General features: G+C 37.2%; 1 protein-coding gene across 9 annotated transcripts in view; it reads right to left on the bottom strand.

Moving 5' to 3' along the window:
- The window catches only part of NAALADL2 (N-acetylated alpha-linked acidic dipeptidase like 2), a 461442-nt gene that overhangs the window by 373436 nt on the left and 69976 nt on the right, over positions 1–18030 (bottom strand). The gene's annotated exons all lie outside the window — the stretch shown is intronic.

Genomic DNA, 18030 nt, shown 5'->3' on the forward strand with positions numbered 1-18030 from the left:
ATATAATTCAATATGTTTTTTACCATGATACCTGTATTTTTAAATTTCAGCAGCTAGCAAATGGACAGATATGACTCTGAAGAAATTTAAAAGGGGAAGCGTTAGCCCAAGGAAAAAATCCCGTTCACAAATTCTGAAGAAATCATTCTGTCCTCAGCAGAGTTTATATTCAAGAAGATTGCAAATAAGAACAGAAATCTCATTTGACTTAAAATCATAATTCCTATGTTTCACATGAGGCTCAGAAATTAGTGGGTAGAGAAGGTGGGGACAGGAGGGAGGAATACAACAGTTAATGGATCAGATGTTGTCACTTACGATTCATCATCAGTTTCTCAGATTATGAAAAGGAAGTTTTCCCAGTAGTACATTTTATGCTTGACAGATTACAGATCAGTTTACACATTCAAAATTGGTGCACTCGAATTTTACAAAAGTTCAGGTCTTCTGAGACCAGCATTTATTATATGGTTTGACATCAGTCAAGAGAAACATTCAACAAGACAATGTCAGAGACGCATTCAGGCAATGAAACGGGTAAAGTAACAAACTCCTTAATGATCACTTCAGCAAGCCTGAAATTAACACTTTTTCCTCTACTATACAGCTTGCTCAGAAAGGTCATTAGACTATTATATTCACTGTTATGTAGAGCTGCACTATACACACACAAAGTTGCTATAGCAACACTTTCTTAATTCACTCTTTAAGCAAAACACCAATTAGCTTTTTATTATAGCCAATTAAAAAAATCTGCACACTAATTGACAACCTCTCTACTCAGAATTTAAGCTTATGCAAAAGAAAATTGCAGTGAAATTTTCTGTGGTAATAGCTTACTTCCTATTCTTCCTTCTCAACAGAACACTAAATTATTCTTGATAGGGGTTGAACACTTATTTTCAATCTGAAACGTTTAGACATGCAGAAGTAACCTATCCTGGTACGCCTTAAATCTTAGTAGAGCCTGAAGATTACAGGTTTCAGAAAGACAACAGAAACGTAATCAACTGACTTATTTCTGCTTTGCAGGAAACTGGGCAGAGGCCTATGCACCTGGAGATCATGCGAGAGGCAGCCAGCAAAATGCTTCCCTCCAAGTATTTAAGCATGTTGAGCCAAGGAAGAAAGATGGCAAAAACCCAATACTAAAAGTCAAATTCCATAGGGCAGCACAGACATTTTCATTTGCTTTATAATACTTATTGATGGTTTCCTCACATCTTCTACGCAGCTGGTGATGACAGCTTCTTTGTGTGCCGCTTCAAGTAGCAAATATCAAGATATATTAGTCAGAAAACAATCAGCAAGCATAACAAAAAGAAACACATCATGATGCAGAGTATCAGGAGGAGTAATCAACAACAAACGATAAACCATCCTTCTCCGTAAGATGTTTTGCAGGAAGCTGAATAAAAACCATCATTCCCCTTAGAGTTCTTCCATGTGTGATGTCAGGATTCACTTTACTAATAAATAAATAGACACAAAGTAGCAGATGGCTCCTCTGATAAGCTTGGCATGCCCAGTCAAGAATTAATGGTCCTTGAGGCATTGGTATGTGTGCTAGTTCTTAAGGACAATGTACAGAAACTACTGCTGTTGTCACCATCTTACACATTTTTACTCACACTAATACCATACTACAGTGTAGAAACTTAAGACATCTGACAAGTCATGTGGGAACACAATAGCAGTAACAAAGAGTTTCCCTAGAAAGGATAACATAAAGAAAAAGGGGTTAGAGCAGTCCTTCAATCCTATCACTGTAGAGAGGAGAGCAAGGTATTCCAAAAGGTGGAAGAGAACATTATTATCTGGAAGATACAGAAGATGCTGGAGAACACGAAGTCCGTCTGCTGCAAAGTCTGGAGTACATCAGTGGGCTACACAGTTAGGACACAAAAGGTAAGGGACTCGGGTTAAGCGACACAGCTACAGGCTTTTATTCTTGGCTCTTCAGAGAGCTAAACTCCCAAACAAAGCTCCCTGAATTGCCAGGAAAGAATAGCATATTCAAGCTCCAAGCCTTCCAAGTGCAAAGTCCCAACTATCAGGATGTGTGGCTCTGCCTCCTCAAAGAGAGATGACAGAGAGTCCGAGACACAATACCCAGTGTTATACACAGAATAAACACTAACTGAAACTAACGGCACCATCTATAGTCCAAAGTCTTCGAAGATTTTTCCTCTAGTAAACTCCTGCAACCAGCACCTCACCAAAATACGTGTCAGTTCATGCAAGCTCTTCTGTGTACATTTTTTCTCCCTTCTCTCCCCTTGAAGGGAGGAGAGTAGCCCACGTCCCAGCACAAGATCTGTTGGTTACGGTAATGCAGTAGTGAACACTTGAGAGTACCAGAGAAAATAAATTAATCTTTTTTTTCTCTACTTCTACTCTTTTTAAGCTTTCTGAACTGGCATTTCGAATCATTTAATATTTCAGCAAGTGGGTCTACCCTGCCAGTTAAGCATTAAACACACACCACAGTGTATTTGAGGAGAAGGTTTAAGGCAAAGTTTAAAGGCAGCTGGTAACAGCAGAGCTACTTATTGGCAGAAACCAGGATCACCTTCAGCTGCTCTCCAGGAGCCTACATCCCCAGTATCAGAAAGGGTCGAATCTGTGACAGTCCTTTTTCAAATACATCATCACTAGGTATATCCCTGTCTTACTTTCTTCTCTGATTTGCTCTTTGCCCAGTCAGACTTCACTGAACACTCATGTCCACATGGTCAGGCAGGCAGTGTGTGAAGTGAAAACCCTGTAGGAGTAAAACAACAAATATGATTTCTTTCAGTTTCATCCCTACCAATAAAATACCTTCAATGGCCAAAAATATTGAACCCAAACCAGCTGTGCAGCCACCCCAGCCTTTGTAAAATCAGGCAGTACACAAAACAACACTATCAGGTTAGTATATGCTTCTGCTCTGTTCTTGTTATTATGATCAGTGTTCGAAGTATCTTCATTAAAAGAACAACTTGCACATTTGATCAGTAAAAAACACAGAGCTACACTCCACTTTATGATGCCACAAGCAACATTTTCTTCTTTGATTGACTTTTTTACTGTTTTGCAGGAGGGCTTACTGCAATTAAATTGTCTTTGTCTAAGGATAAAAGCTCAAAATATTCTGTCATTTCCAAGAAGTAATGTGATGGCTTTGTTGCATGTCTAAATTGCTCACCCACTGTTATGACCTACCAGTAAAGATAAAGCAGATTAGAACAATAGTCCAGGCATCATTGCAAGCATGGATTTTCAACACGTTTGAAACACCCTATTTGACTCCTTTCAATTACTTTTCTGAGTTTGAAACACGTAAGACACAGAAGCATGATTGCAGTAAATTTTGATAACTACCATGGATTTCTCCCACTCTCTGAATGAGGAAAAGTATTTCAGAAAAACCTTCCATCCAAATACATTTTTCCAATTTCTGCACAGTCTTGTGTAGGCAATAATATGCACCTGTACCCCTGAATGATGAAAAGAATAATTTAAAGAAAACCGTAATTTTCTCACAACGTTGTTCAATTCCTGAACAGAGTTGGTACTGTAAACCCAGTGTTTGAACACAGAACCTAAAAGCAAAAATGACTGAAAAAGTACACTTACCTTTCTCCACATCTTGGTGAAGAAAAGTTAAGTACCGACTTTATGAACTATTACACAGTAATAATCTGAATATACTACCCCCAAACCTAAGGAAACTCAGAGTTTCTTTACAATGTTTGACGTAATTAAAATGTTACCCAAATAATGCTCTTTCAACATTGTTAGATCTTGAAACTATTAAAGACGTACAGCAAGATCTTTGACTTGCAGTCGGATCAGACAGTAAATAATGGAAGGTTCTCCTTCCTGTGTGCTGTCATTACTTTATCTGTAGGCTGAAAGTTAGGGGTAGATTCAATATCTCTTATGAACCTCAACCTTGGTTTCACAATTGCCACATGTGTAGGCTCTGAAATTAGAAACAATGAGACCATGGCACGACGGAGAAATTATTTCATCTTTTTAATTTTTGTAAGGTCTCTCAAAACTCATACTTTATCCAATGTAACAAACCTCTAGCCTTTTTTTCTGAAAATGATCATCTCATATCTAGAGGTGATGACATATATTTTCTCATTGGTATAATTTTAAATTTAAGTTCAAAGACCTAAAGATACCATAGACTAAACCTGGAAAAGAAGCAAGCATCTCCAAGGATCCCTCCATCTAACAGTCAGGAAAATTTGGCCCATTAAGACATAATTCAACGTTGAGGAAACTACCATTAAAAGTTTCTATGGAGGAATAACACTATAAAAACAACCCAATTTATCTCACCCTTCCAATTTCTTCCATCTAAAATTTCCAGAAAGCATCTAATCATAGTACTTCTCATACCTTCTTATATTACAGGTAGAGCAGCATATATTTGTACTGTATGTATGAGAAAAATCAATATATGCAATTCTCAGCAGCAGGTGCAGTTTGATGGATATGCTGCTTTAGCTAGTGCCAAGTGGCAGCTGAGAATCAACAAGCAATTTCAGTGCTGCCTCCAACACTTGCAGCACTCAGTTCATCCACTCTGCGTCTCTGGTCCTCAGGAAAGGACTTGAAGAAAGATGAACCCATACAAGTCACTACATGGAGAGAAACAGGGATCCTATGTTGGCAGCATAATTTGTCTTCAAGACGAGAATTCCAACAGTTTATCTTTAAACATTCAGAAAAAAAAAAAACCTAAACATCTACCACTAAAATTAAAGGACAAAGATGGCTGCCTTGAATTGAAAGAGAAGGGCAAAGAGACAGGGTTTAGTTACAAAGTCCCCTAATGACAAGAAGAACAACAGTGTCTTTTTTAGGGTGGAAGCTGTCATTTATCTTCCTTGCTCCTAACTGGATTCCCAGAGGCCCTTTTTTACCAATTTCAAAAGGTCAGTTGCTGTCTCCAAGTGCTCTTGCTCTGGTTAAAGCCACAGTCTAGTCTTTGATAATGAGATAAAAGAAATATTTTCTGGTTTAGGCCACCACAAACTGAGAATAAGGCCCACCGTAATGTTCCAAAGCAGCAAGTGCACCTCACAGGATGACCAATGTAGGGCAATATTCTGAAGGAGAACAAAACTTGTAGTGATATATTCAGTGATACATTTCACCTACAGCCTGGTCCAAAATGCACCGAAGTTTGCAGAACTTCTGGTGACTTTGAGTTTTTTGAAGATGTCCTTTACATCCTCTGAAATTACATCAGGAAAAGAGTATCAGTTCATCAGGTTCAGTGAGCACACACACTACATTTTATCTTTAAGCTTCTCTCCTTTAAGAAGAAAGGCTCATACACTTAATATTCAGACACAAGAAATAAACCAAATGGCAGACTTCGTGATGACAGAACAAAGACAACAGGTTTCATCTTCAAGCTGGTTTGTATTTTCTCCCTTGGTAAAAATAATTTCACATAATGTATATTATACTTTTATTTGTAGTCTCATCAAGATTCATTCTAGTTGTGGAAACAAGGTCTTTCTCTCTCTCTAAATATATTAAATTGTGAAAAATAGCAAAAAAAAAAGTCAATTTTCAGACTTTACAACTATTTTCATGTAATTTGTTCTCTTTTGCAACAGCTAAGTTATAAACCTCACCAAAACAGTGTTTATTGTAGTATGACTATAGATAATCCTCCGTCAACATTTTTATTAAATTCATTTTATCAACAGAGTTCATGAATTGACAATAGAAAAAAAATATAATTCCAATGAAGAAGTACCACACTGGGGACCCAGGTTGTTTTCAAGCAAGGAGAAAAAAACTAGACATAACTCCATCTTGCCACAGCACACAGGCAGCCAAATTTTAACAATGAAAATAATTTTTGGCTCGCTGGCAAAAGCTGAGCTGCCGTTTTATACAGGCTTATCACTACAAAATCTTCAGTCTGGATCCTCCAATTTCACCCCCCGCCAGGCCACACACAGCTCAGGGGCTTCAGCAGCAGCAGCTGAGGGAGCTCTAAAAATAAAGATTATATGAAGCACTCAGCAAGTTTAACACCTCCTCCAGTTTCCAGGGAACAACAGAGGGGTTGGGTGCCCAGCAAAAGGCGATTCAGCCTCAATGCTGACAAGACTTGGAGATAGTTTTTAATACATTTGTATGTAATGAAATGTTTTGTGATGTAGAGATGCACAAAGTAGTAATCGATGAGCTCGTTCAGGCATGTTACGTATACTACAGTAACACAAACCTGTGCAGTAATGAAACCAGACTGCACTCAAGCTCACTTTCCCTGAATTATGTTAGGTATTTCCACCCACCTCTAAATTGTGCTTCCTTGAGAAGACACTGCATTTCAGTCATTTCATGTTTTTACAAAGGGAAGGGCAGGGAGGAGAGCCTCTTCTTCCCTGCTTTCATCACAAATGACAAGTCACCCCTCCAGAGAGGCAGCCCTGATACAGGGCATCACCCTCTCCTCCCTTGCTACATGTTGTCAGGAGCATTTAATGCCTCTGATACAACAGGAGAGAAGATGCGTGATTCCCACATCATTCTGCCTGCAGTTTCATGGTCAGGACGTGCCATCACAGATGTGAGACGTATGTCTCGGACCTACTCTTCTCCCTGCCCAGAGAGGTGCTCTGGACTGCTCAGCTTCAGCCCATTGGCATCTTCTGGTTTCCATCATCCTTGGACAACACTGGAACAGGAATATCCACTCGGTGAACTGCAGTGCTAGCAGCCTACCACCTTCCTTGGAGAAAATATAGGAGCTGATTCATTTTAAACACTTCAGCCACACTGAGTTTTGCTGACGTATTATTGGTCAGCATATTTATTATGCTAGATATAAATAAAACATTAACCATCTTACTCAAAATATCCAAAATAGCCTGCAACTCTCTTACTTCCTGAGCAAATTGAAATGAGTTCTCCCCCAATGCTTTTTTCTTCTTTTTTATTATTAAAGAATCAACACAAAGAAAAGCCATGACTAACTATGCCTTTACTAGCAAAAGAAAAAAAGAGAAAATAAAAAAAATTAATAGCCAGGAGAGGATACAAATAGCTAAACTTACACTATTGCTATAAGCCAAATTTTGTGCTATTGTTGCTGTTGCATTACTTGGTAGTTCAATTAACTTCTGATGCTGTCAAATGCAAAATCAGATAACTAATAACCAGTTTGCACAATGAATACTTACACACAATACTGATACTAACACAATTATACAAATTTCCCTTTGCCTATGCTATCAATTAAATACCCTCAAAGGCAAAGGATAAAATACCTATTTCACAGCGACGATTACAAATTCCTGTAATCTAGGAGACAAGTATTGCACGTGGTGCCAAAGAGCAATAACTAATTCTGAAATCTTATTTGCTTGGTTTCAAATTAAACCCCCTGCACTACCACAATGTATGTTTGCAGTTAGCTGGGACCAGACTTAACTATGTCACCAACAAGTACCAATAAAGACCATATTGATTTAAGAGCATACACTGCTAAAAATCAATATTCCAATAGATGGAATAGAGGCAACATCAGAATTGCAAAGTCTTGCAAAGTTTAGCATCCAAACCAGAATTCTCATCATAAGCCATTCCACAAAGGATACTTGTAAATAAGAGCAAAGATAAAATATGGCAGAACACACAACTCTGCTGATTTTGTGTTATTAGCATTCTTGTTCACACTGGGAGAAAATAAAAATAATTTAAAAAAAAAAATCTAAGTCCTGTACCAATTATACTTTGAAATAAAATTTTTAACCAAATGTAGATGTATCATCTTGACCTGTTAAAAGGCCATGGAAAGGTAAAAGGTGGCTTATTGTTCCAAATACAAGGTTTATTCTTTGCTGGTTCTCCACTGAGTCAGTCAGGTGTAGTCCTAATAGAAATAAATTCTACTTAGTTTTGGTGGAGGGCAGGTCAGACACAACCACTACCAGCACTGTGATTTAAGACTCTCGCTGATAATACGTCTGTGAAAAGAACAGGAAAGCTCTGATTGCCTATTACGCATTATTAAGAAACAGATCAATACAGTATTCTCGAGGGGACACTAACATGCACCACACGTGTGATTTAACCTTCTGCAGATATATCAAGTGAGCAATGAAAACTGGTTTCCTGCAGCCCCATGGTCAGGGTCTCTGCTGCAAAACAGAGCTTGAGCCATGATTGAAGACCTTCTGCTCAGGAAGGACACGTGGCATCTCTCCTCCTCTAACTCACTTCTTTCCTCCCTCCCCCTTTTGGATTTTTTTTTTTGCATCTACTGAAGTTCAATCTTTTTTTCTTATGGAGTTACAAACCATCTCTTTTTCACCCAGCTCCCTTCCTCTAGGATGGTACTCATGTTCTCAACTCCATCCAGCAGGAATTGCTCTGCAGCTGACACATCTGCATGTAATTTTCACACCTTGGGGGGATACCGTGTTTTGTTGATTTTAATGCCTACCTTTTAGCCAGTGAGTGACTTGCCTCACACTATCGCTCCTCAAAACCGAATATATACGGGAGTGGAGCTGTACACAAGCGCCTGGAAGTCCTCCCCAAAGAGATTCTGTTTCAGCTAAAATGCCCAAACACTTAACAACAGATAAGCAGCTGTTACTCCTGCTCGCTGTGCCAGGGACAGCTATCTCACTGCTAACTTGTGCTCATCCAGCTATACCCACCACCACTACATTTCATTTTAAGCTTTTTGGGGCAGAGGTTGGGTTGGGAGATTGGGTTGTTTACACGCAGCAACTAAATGCAAGAGATGCCAAACTACAACTGGAGACTCTAAACGTCGCTTTACCAATAACCAGTTATTTCTACGTGTTTTTCAGCTGAGGGATTGATTTTAAGGACCAGAAAACTGAAACCATTCATTTTTGAAAGAATAAAAAAGTAAAATATTAGGAATTCTAAATGCTCAATAATTTTTTTCATGTTAGCAGTACTGCTTAAAAATTCCTCTCTCCACCAAACAGTATTCTTTTTCTTGAAAACAAAGTTAATTGCTGAACAGTAGCATATGACATATTTACATACCAGCACCACCCTGCAAGCCTCACACCACTTTGCTAGCTGACCTGGGCATATATGAGTTATTTACAGTAAATATAGTTAATAACTTCAAATAATCATGTTTAGCACCAAGCTCAGAATAAACTGCTGCCAAATTGATAAATGTGGCTATGAAAATTGATACCTTTGAAATTCGTTTCAAGGTTCACATACAGACAACCTCACCAGCAGACATTCAAAAATCAGAGCACATAAGAACAAGAGCATTCTGCATATGAATGAATGAATTCATTATCCAAAAATCGCCCACTTAGAAAAACTGCCTTCAGCTTTGGTGACTGATTTTTTATTTCCAACACAGACATGACTTTAATCATTGTGGAAAAGGAGGATACCTGATTCTTGCCATCTTTTGAAGGGTAAAATAAGTATGTAGACAGAAGATAAAACATCATGCATTTAAAATAGGTCTTCAGACATTTTTTGATTGCAACACCAATACTACTCCCATATGATTAACCTTCTGCCCAAAGTTAAGCAATCTTTACTATTAATTCATGCATTAACCTACTACAGAAGGGAGGTTCTGTTTGAAGTTCCTCCTCCACCCTCTTAAAGCTGTTCTTCTAGACATAGAAGAACATATACTGTAAACAATTAAGCTCATAATCATACCAGAAATATAATAAAAATAAAAATAGTTAAAAGCAATGCAGGTTCTGAGCATTGGACACTAAAAGAACTAGCAATGGGACAGAATAGAAAAGAGCAGAAAAAAATAATAGCTGTTTTCACATAGCTTACACAGCTAGCAGTCATACTACATAGTACTGCCTATATAGTGGAATCCAAGCTTCTCACTGCATGGCGTCTGGCTCCACATAACTATTACTGCCAAATTTTTATTCTACAGGTTAAAATTCTGAATTTCTCAATCCAGAAGCAGATGTTTCTAGACATTTCTGAAATGTGGTTTCATTAATTCACCAATAACAAACATGAAATATTACCACAGCATGCTTACTTCTAGGGAAATAGAGTTCATAGCGCAACAAAAGCAGACTGACACCAGAATGGCTGGGGAGAAGAGGCACGAAAAAATGTGGAGAGGCCAAAAAACACAGCAGTAAGAGACACTGAGAGCAATGAGACTCATGGTAAAAAACGTTCTCAAAACTACAGTGCCTAACATACTCCAAACTACAGATTTCTTTTGCTCATCTGGAAGCATATGTGAACCACACTAACAAGCTGTGCATCTCTCATCTGTATCTAATGTTGACACGACAAACTCTATAATGGTCTTGCTCTTTCAGAGATAACAAGAAGGGTCTGTTCAGAGATCTGTACCTTCCAGGCATGTTGCTAGATGCTGGTCAACTCTGTGGGCGCTACTATGATTCTGCATCACAGGAATGATCAGAATTATTCAGCTTGCCCAGAAAACTGAACAATAACAAAAATGCATCAGTATTGCAAAGTCAAGCACTGGACAGCTACAACTTTCAAACACAAATATATTTAGTATTTAATCCATGCATCACTTTGTGTCCTAAACTGACATCAGTGGGAGTGCAATGGGAGCTGCTGTTACCTTGTTATGTATTTATCTTGTCAGTACTCTCTGGTAAGAAAGAAGAGACAGAAAATCTGATCTAACAGGAAAGTAGTCAAATGAAAGCTGGAAGAGACCGTATTGAACCAGAAGGAAAAAAGTACATCATCTTGTATTTAACACACACATATATTACAGAAAGCTGGATCGATATCAAAGATGGATGAAGTGTTTCTGACTTGAGTAGCTGATATTTGAAACTTCAAATGAAAACATTTCTCTGTTTTGAAACTTCAGATTTTTAAGTAGTAGATGAGGGAAGAGAGTGTGGGTGAGGAAACGGAGAAAGAAGCATGAAGGACAGCAGGGAACAAAAACAACCTGAAAGTTTAAATTCACTACAGGAAAGACAATGACTGCCAAGTACAGCAAGAAGTCCCACGGAAGAAGTCTCCAACCGAAAACTCCTATGTGCCACAGGTAAAACAGACTCTGCACATGAATGTCGTGTGAAGTAAGATGCAACGAAACAGTATCACTAGCATATGGTTGTGCATGAATGTACATTATCTTACAGCATCCCCTTAAAATTCCAGATTCATACCATGACTTCTTCATAGAAAGTTATCACCGTAAACAATACAATTTGTTGTCTGCCTTCTACAGTTTGAAACTGCTGATGCTGTTTAACCAACTTCTGTCCCTAAAATGTTACTCAACTTCTCAATAAAATATTTATATTAAGCTTCCAGCACAGGTTTCTGCTCAGGATCCTATTAAGCTCTCATGAGGAGCTGAGTCAACATGTCTTGTGCCCAACCCTTTAAACATGCTGCTTCTTTCAGGTTACATAAAAATGGAAGAAAACTTAAAAGACATGGTTGCACTTCTCAGTTCTCATTAATGAAAGCATAATGGCAATTAAAGAATAACAGAAGCAATGCGTATGCATCATAATGTTATTATTAAAATTCTGTTCAACTCCTCAATGAAATAAAGCTCCAGCAAATGGAAAGTATTACTCCAGTATGATCTTATCCCATCCATCTCCTACTCTCCTACACATTACCTAACTTCTACGCCAAATGAGTTCATTCTAGTATAGCCCACACCTGCTGAATAATTGATTGCTTTGACATTAGATCTTCATACATAGCAGCACACATCAAATCACCTCTGCGATCACAGGACTGTGATCTTTGAATTGCCAGGTTGCCAAAACTTCCACCAAAGTCAATGGCAGTTGTGTTTGAATGAATTGTGCTGAATGTTTCTGGTTTTGACTCTAGAATTTCATGTTCTTCAGGAAACATTCTCTGAAATTCCTCTTAAGGACTTCATTTCCCTTGAAAGGAAGTATATATGAGGACTTGCATGATTGAGATCACTTGAACATAACCTCATGTTTTTACTGACATTTGGCTATCCTCACCTACAGGCAAAGCAGCAAGGAAATTTATATGTAAATTATCCAGTAAGTAAAGAATCCATGCAGAAACCCGAGCTGCAATCTGAGAAGTATTTAGAGGATTACAGGTATCTTATTTATTGAAGTATACTTCCTGGATGTTAGGCTAATCATGAAGATTAAAACAGTCTTGCTAATTTTTTTCAAGAGGAGGCAATTCAGATGTATTTGGTTTTATGCCTCTTGAATTTACATATATATACTTGTGATAGTGTCACTGCAATGCTGAGCAAAGGAATACACCTTTGCAGCTCAGGCCACACATGACTACCCACATCAGAGCAAAGTTTGGGTTGTTTTAACTTTTTTTTTCTTTTGATTGATTATTGGACAAGTCTAGACTAAACTGAGATTCAGTCCCAATTGATTAGCTGTTGTAACAAACCCAAACCGGGCAGTTACTAAAATATGATAAAGATGCTTCAGAATGAGAATCCCCTCCCTGCTTTACAGAGGGCTTCTCTGTTCAGAGGTTATAAAAGTATCTTGCCTTCAATCACATAGTCCTTGTTAGTTAAACAGCACCTTAGTCCACAGCAAGCTGGAAAGGACACATGCTGCTCAAGCACTGAATATCACTCAATGTACCAAAAAACCTTCAAAAATATAGACAAAAAACCTTCAAAAATATAGTTGCACACACCACGTCCAGAGCTCTGCCATTGTATCACACTGTAAACGCTGCTAAAATATATGGTATGATGAATGAATAACAGAAAAATAGTAATTTTAAATAAAATCTGTCATAATTTAGAACTGTTGGAGGATTCAATAAAATGGTTTACCACAAGAGAGCATACTTGCATATATAAAGTGCTCAACAGTAAGGCAATTCCAGCACAGGATTTTAATTTGACTTTTTTTTTTTTATTATTTAAAAGATGTGGCTGACCTGCATATCATCACTGAAACCAAGGACTTTATCAAAGTGAAATGCCCAATTAGCATCAATCCTCCCTGGATGTATAGGCTAAAGTATCCCTTATCAGCTCAATAAAAACCCAGGGGTGCCTCTGCTCTCCAGAACAGCAAAACTAATAAACAATTTCATTTAACTTGAAACAGACTACAGTGAAATCCAGTTTACTTCAGAGTAACAGTGGATTGCATGCTTTTCTCTGAAGCATATGTGGAAAACTAAGTCTAAAAAAAGTGAATCCATGGGAAAGTACACTGAATAGACTTGGACTTAGAAAGGAGGGAGTGCACAGTGTTTATCAAATTTGAGAATCGTATGCTGCAATATCACTTTGTAAATGCATTGAAAACACATTTCCATAACATTTGAAGTAACTTTCTAGGCTAAACTGTTACTCAAAAAGCCAGGACACTGGAGCCAGAATCAACTGGAGAAGTGAGAAATGTATTTTGAAAGGTGAATGAAAATGAGGTGTCTCTTCCTATTCTTCATTAAAAACAAAACAATAGACCATATAGTCCGTTTTGCAATAGGTGCTCAATGTTACATAAACGAGAGGGAGAATGGACAGCAAACCCTTGCTATTCAACAACCAAATTGTAACAAACAATCTCAATAATATTTTTGAAGATTAAACCTCATTTCAGGTAGCTCCCATAGCATTTATGTTGATGTTTCCTCAAAGGTTTTGGGTCTCACTAAAACAAAATCCTAACCGCCACCAAAGTCAGAAAATAGCTTCATTGAACACTTTTGACCAGCTCTAATTAACATATACACAACTCTTACAGTTGCATGCCAGTTTGGTGTTTATTTGAACAACTTAAGTATTTAATAATTGCCTTCACTTCTAATTACCATAAATGTCAAGAGCTTCCTGTAGGGTAAGAAGAGCTCCCCAAATGTTTTAATGATTTTTTGAGCTTTATGTGAAGTGGTTAACTTTAGGATTTTGTAATGAAAGCAATCCTACAACATTTCAAAAAGTAACGACCTTCATGCCTACACGTTTTTGCCCTAAAACACATCTAAGGACTTTCACTGAATAATAGTGCCTCTTCTTGCACTTGACATTTATTAGTCATGATTTTAAAGTGAGGAGTATTTAATTACAAATAAAGGATCCCTGCCTTTGATAACTCTCAAGGAACTGCTAAGCATGAAATAAAATATGATGCTGGAGCCTCCCCTTTGACTTTGCCGTGTATATTTCTTTCTTTTGATAATTCCAATAAAACAGGCTGATTGTCAAAATCTAATTTAAGACTTAATGAAGCAGTAAAGGTTGGGATGATGAAAAGGAAGCTGGAATAATAACAGTAAAAACATAGTCATAGACTATGACAATCCAAGAAAAATTTTCTGGCCAATTAGATTTGATTGTGTTAAACAATGAAAAACTACAGGAGCAATTAGTAATCACATACAGTATTAGCAAGTGACTAAATGCTGTTGCTGGTTAACTGCATTTTATGCTTTCTGAAGACTGCCATATCCTTCTACTGCATGTGTCTTAAATAAGAATCCAGTTTAATGGCCAGAATTGTACTTTGGCCCATTTAATTGTGGCCAAATTGCTTCCTGAATTTTATCTTCCTGCTGGCTTTACCATTACAAAGTACTGTTAATATTAAAATAATATTATGGAAATCTTGTGCATGTATAGTCCAATATTGTCAGTGACACAAGAAATTAACAAGAAAACTCAATGACTGAAATCAGGCACATGTATTTGTAATAAACTGAAATTCTTATTTTGTAGATATATAAAAGTTTAAAAAGTTATTCATGGAACTGTTAAGGTCCACAGATATGCACCCCCGAACAGAATCACACAATCAAGATTCTCACATGCCACTTTAGCAGGCCCAAGCAGCAGCAAAGCAGCTCTGCTCTGCCAGTTCTGAATGGCTGAAAGCCCAGTTGTTTTCATATTTTAAAACACTCCACAAAATGTCTTCAAAATTCACAAAAGACTCGAAACACACACACAAAGCAATTTAAGCAAGTGTTCAATGTTATTCAGAATGGCTCAGGTGAACACTATAGCAGGTAATCCTTCTTGATGTGAAATTAAATAATGAGTCTTAACATTTCATAAGCATCTTTGTATTCACCAAAGGTGTACAGTACTGTAGCAATGAAAGCACCAAAAAATGTCGAGACAGAAAAACATATTTAATAGAAATGCTCACAGCCAATTTCCTGAGTGCTTCAAAATAAATCTGAACGCTTACACCACAAGAAAGTCCAAATTACTATTAAGTTTTAAATCGGTATCCCCAGCCTTAGTATGTCTCTGAAAATAAAGATAAGAGAGAAGGGAGCATCTCCAGAAGGCACAAACAAGTTAGCAACTTAATGGACTTTCTACATTTGAAACTACTCCTCCAGGTGATGCGATACTCATCAGGAAATTTTCTTAACTTACACATTCAAGTTTTGAGACAATTAATTTCCAGGAAAAATTAATTGACAGGAGATCCTTCAGCAACACGTCCAGTGGCATATTACAGAATACAAACAGTGAGCATCTGCTCATACCTCTGCATCTGATTAAAAACTAAACATCACGGATTTTTTTTTTTCTTGAGTACCTAGCAAGTCATATATCAAGCTGCCTAACAGAAACCTGTTTACAGCCATGAACCCCATGGCCAAGGTCTAATAATAAGTGCCCATGCAAGACAGATCTTGTTTTACTAACAGCCACATAACAAGTAGTAGTGTCCTACAGTTACATCATTCTTTGCTTCATTCTAACTCTTCCAAATTTAAAAATCCGAGTAGATTCTATACGTGGCAGAAGGCACAACAAGCTCATGTGTATTGTTCATTCTGAGTTTATACGCTCAAATTCCTTAAGGACTTAAAATTAAATTACAAAAAAAAATTAAAGATTTTCTTTTCACAGAAGTATAATCATCACATGTAAAGTAACGCAGTCAAGTTCATCCAATGTGCAGCAAGGAAAATGAGAACAAAAAAGCAGGACTATAGCTAGACTGGTCTTCTTAAGGAGCTTCCAGTGTATATCACACAGTAAGTGAACAGGCATAACTGCTTAATACAGATGGCAAAGAGATCCAAGAACATGGATGGGGACAGCAGCATCTTGAGCAGCGCTTCTTTTCACAGGTCACCATGAAACTATCTAGTTCTCTGACAGTTTGTTGGACAGTGTTTGTCTAGGGGTAGGTTTGCATCTGATAGTTGCTCTGGAAGTTTGCCTGTGATAAACGGAAATCAGTCAATGACTGACTGATTGAGCCCTAACTGCAATGGGAGATTCCATTCAACCAGCAGCAGGACCCAGATTATCTTTAAAAGGTTTCTCAACTAATTGTAACCACATCAGCCTTATTCTGTAAATAAGATCATTTAACTGCCTCACTGTTGTTTCTGACTTCAGATATTAATTCTGCTTCACTGCAGTGCCACTGCTTTGCATTAACGTTGTGCAAGTTTTAGAAATTAGATATTATGACTATATCCTCTATCCCCACAGTGCCATTCTGAATCTTTAATTACTAACAAATACAAATCATTTCTTGAAAATAATGCTATGAGTCTGGTTAGTTAAATATTTATTATTATTTAAACCAAATAATTTCTAGTGTTGGAAACATTTAAAATAATCAAGTAAAAAATGGTTTTAAACTCCAGCCCTGGAAATGCACATTCTGTGTACTTCATTTCATTTTATAGTCTCTAAGAACTATTACAATTTTTAATAAACTTGTATCTGGGATTTGAAGCCAAACACGCTCAAAAGGCACAAATTTATTGACTAATAGACACCCAAAGTGGTAATAAAATGAATTCCCCGGTGGTATATTGCGATTGAGCTGTAAAAATTACATTTTATTAATCCAGCTGCAATTAAAGAATAACAGCTGTACCATTTGCATTGCAATGTCCCACTTTCGGGGAGATGACAAATATTGTTCATTATTCATTATATATTGCTGATTGGCAAACATTTTTCTTAGTCCAGAAGTGATGTCTCTTGGGCATGACTGCTTCTTTTTATGATTGCAAACTGAGTTCTCCTGGTATCATGGGGTTTGCAAATGCTAAGAGTCTTACTTTCTTTCTTTCCTCTAAGATGTTCCACATTTCAAAGAGAATGATAAATTTCTGCTGAAGCCAACAAAACTGAGCAACACACATATACATAGACAAGTATCTGGCTAACAAGTTTTTAAAGTGTTACTGACAGTTACTTACTTTTCAACAATTAATAAGCCAGTATCACAGTCTCCATCTCTTTATTCGAATAAAACATTCAGATGTTTGGCGGGTAGAAAATTAGAAGCAAAGAAAAATAGTAGATGCAATTTAGCTATGAAATGCACAGAATTAGCTGTTGATTCTTATAAACAAAATTAATAACTAATGAAAACATCTTTCTTTGTAATTAAATAATACTGCATGTAATAGATAAAATATGGGGATCATCCTGCTTCCACACTTCGCCATTAGAGTTGGAGTACATACACTGCTCTGTAAACATTGAGACAGTTAGAAAAACATTACAGTGAGATAAAACTTGTATGATTTCTGAAAACATGCGAAGCCACAGTAGGTCAAGCAAGTATGGTACATAAAAATCAACCATCAGCATTCCGCTGGGTATATCAGAAAATCTCAGCTAACTCAGTTATGATCTGACGGCTCTAGCTCCAACAAGGGAGCTTGAGAACTCGCCATTTAAAATTAATTTTAATTGAATAGTTATCTCCACCTGACAACTTTTTTTTTAATTAACACTTACTCAATTCCTGACATGTTTTCAAACCATACGCTAAAGACAGCACTAACACCCACCGAGGATAAATACCATACAAAACTCTTCAGTCTTGTTTATGTTACAGACAACAAAATAATCATTAGCTGTTTAACCATTTGCAAACCCAGTGATCACAAGAGCACGCAAGCAAGAAACAAATATGCTTGTTTTCACATCCAGAGATGAACAATGTAGAATATTTAAGCATATTCAACACACAAATAGTATTTGAAATCTATATTTGAGATAAAATAAAGATTTATCCA

The sequence above is a fragment of the Cuculus canorus genome, chromosome 9 (assembly GCF_017976375.1).
Source record: "Cuculus canorus isolate bCucCan1 chromosome 9, bCucCan1.pri, whole genome shotgun sequence".
Lineage (NCBI taxonomy): Eukaryota > Metazoa > Chordata > Aves > Cuculiformes > Cuculidae > Cuculus > Cuculus canorus.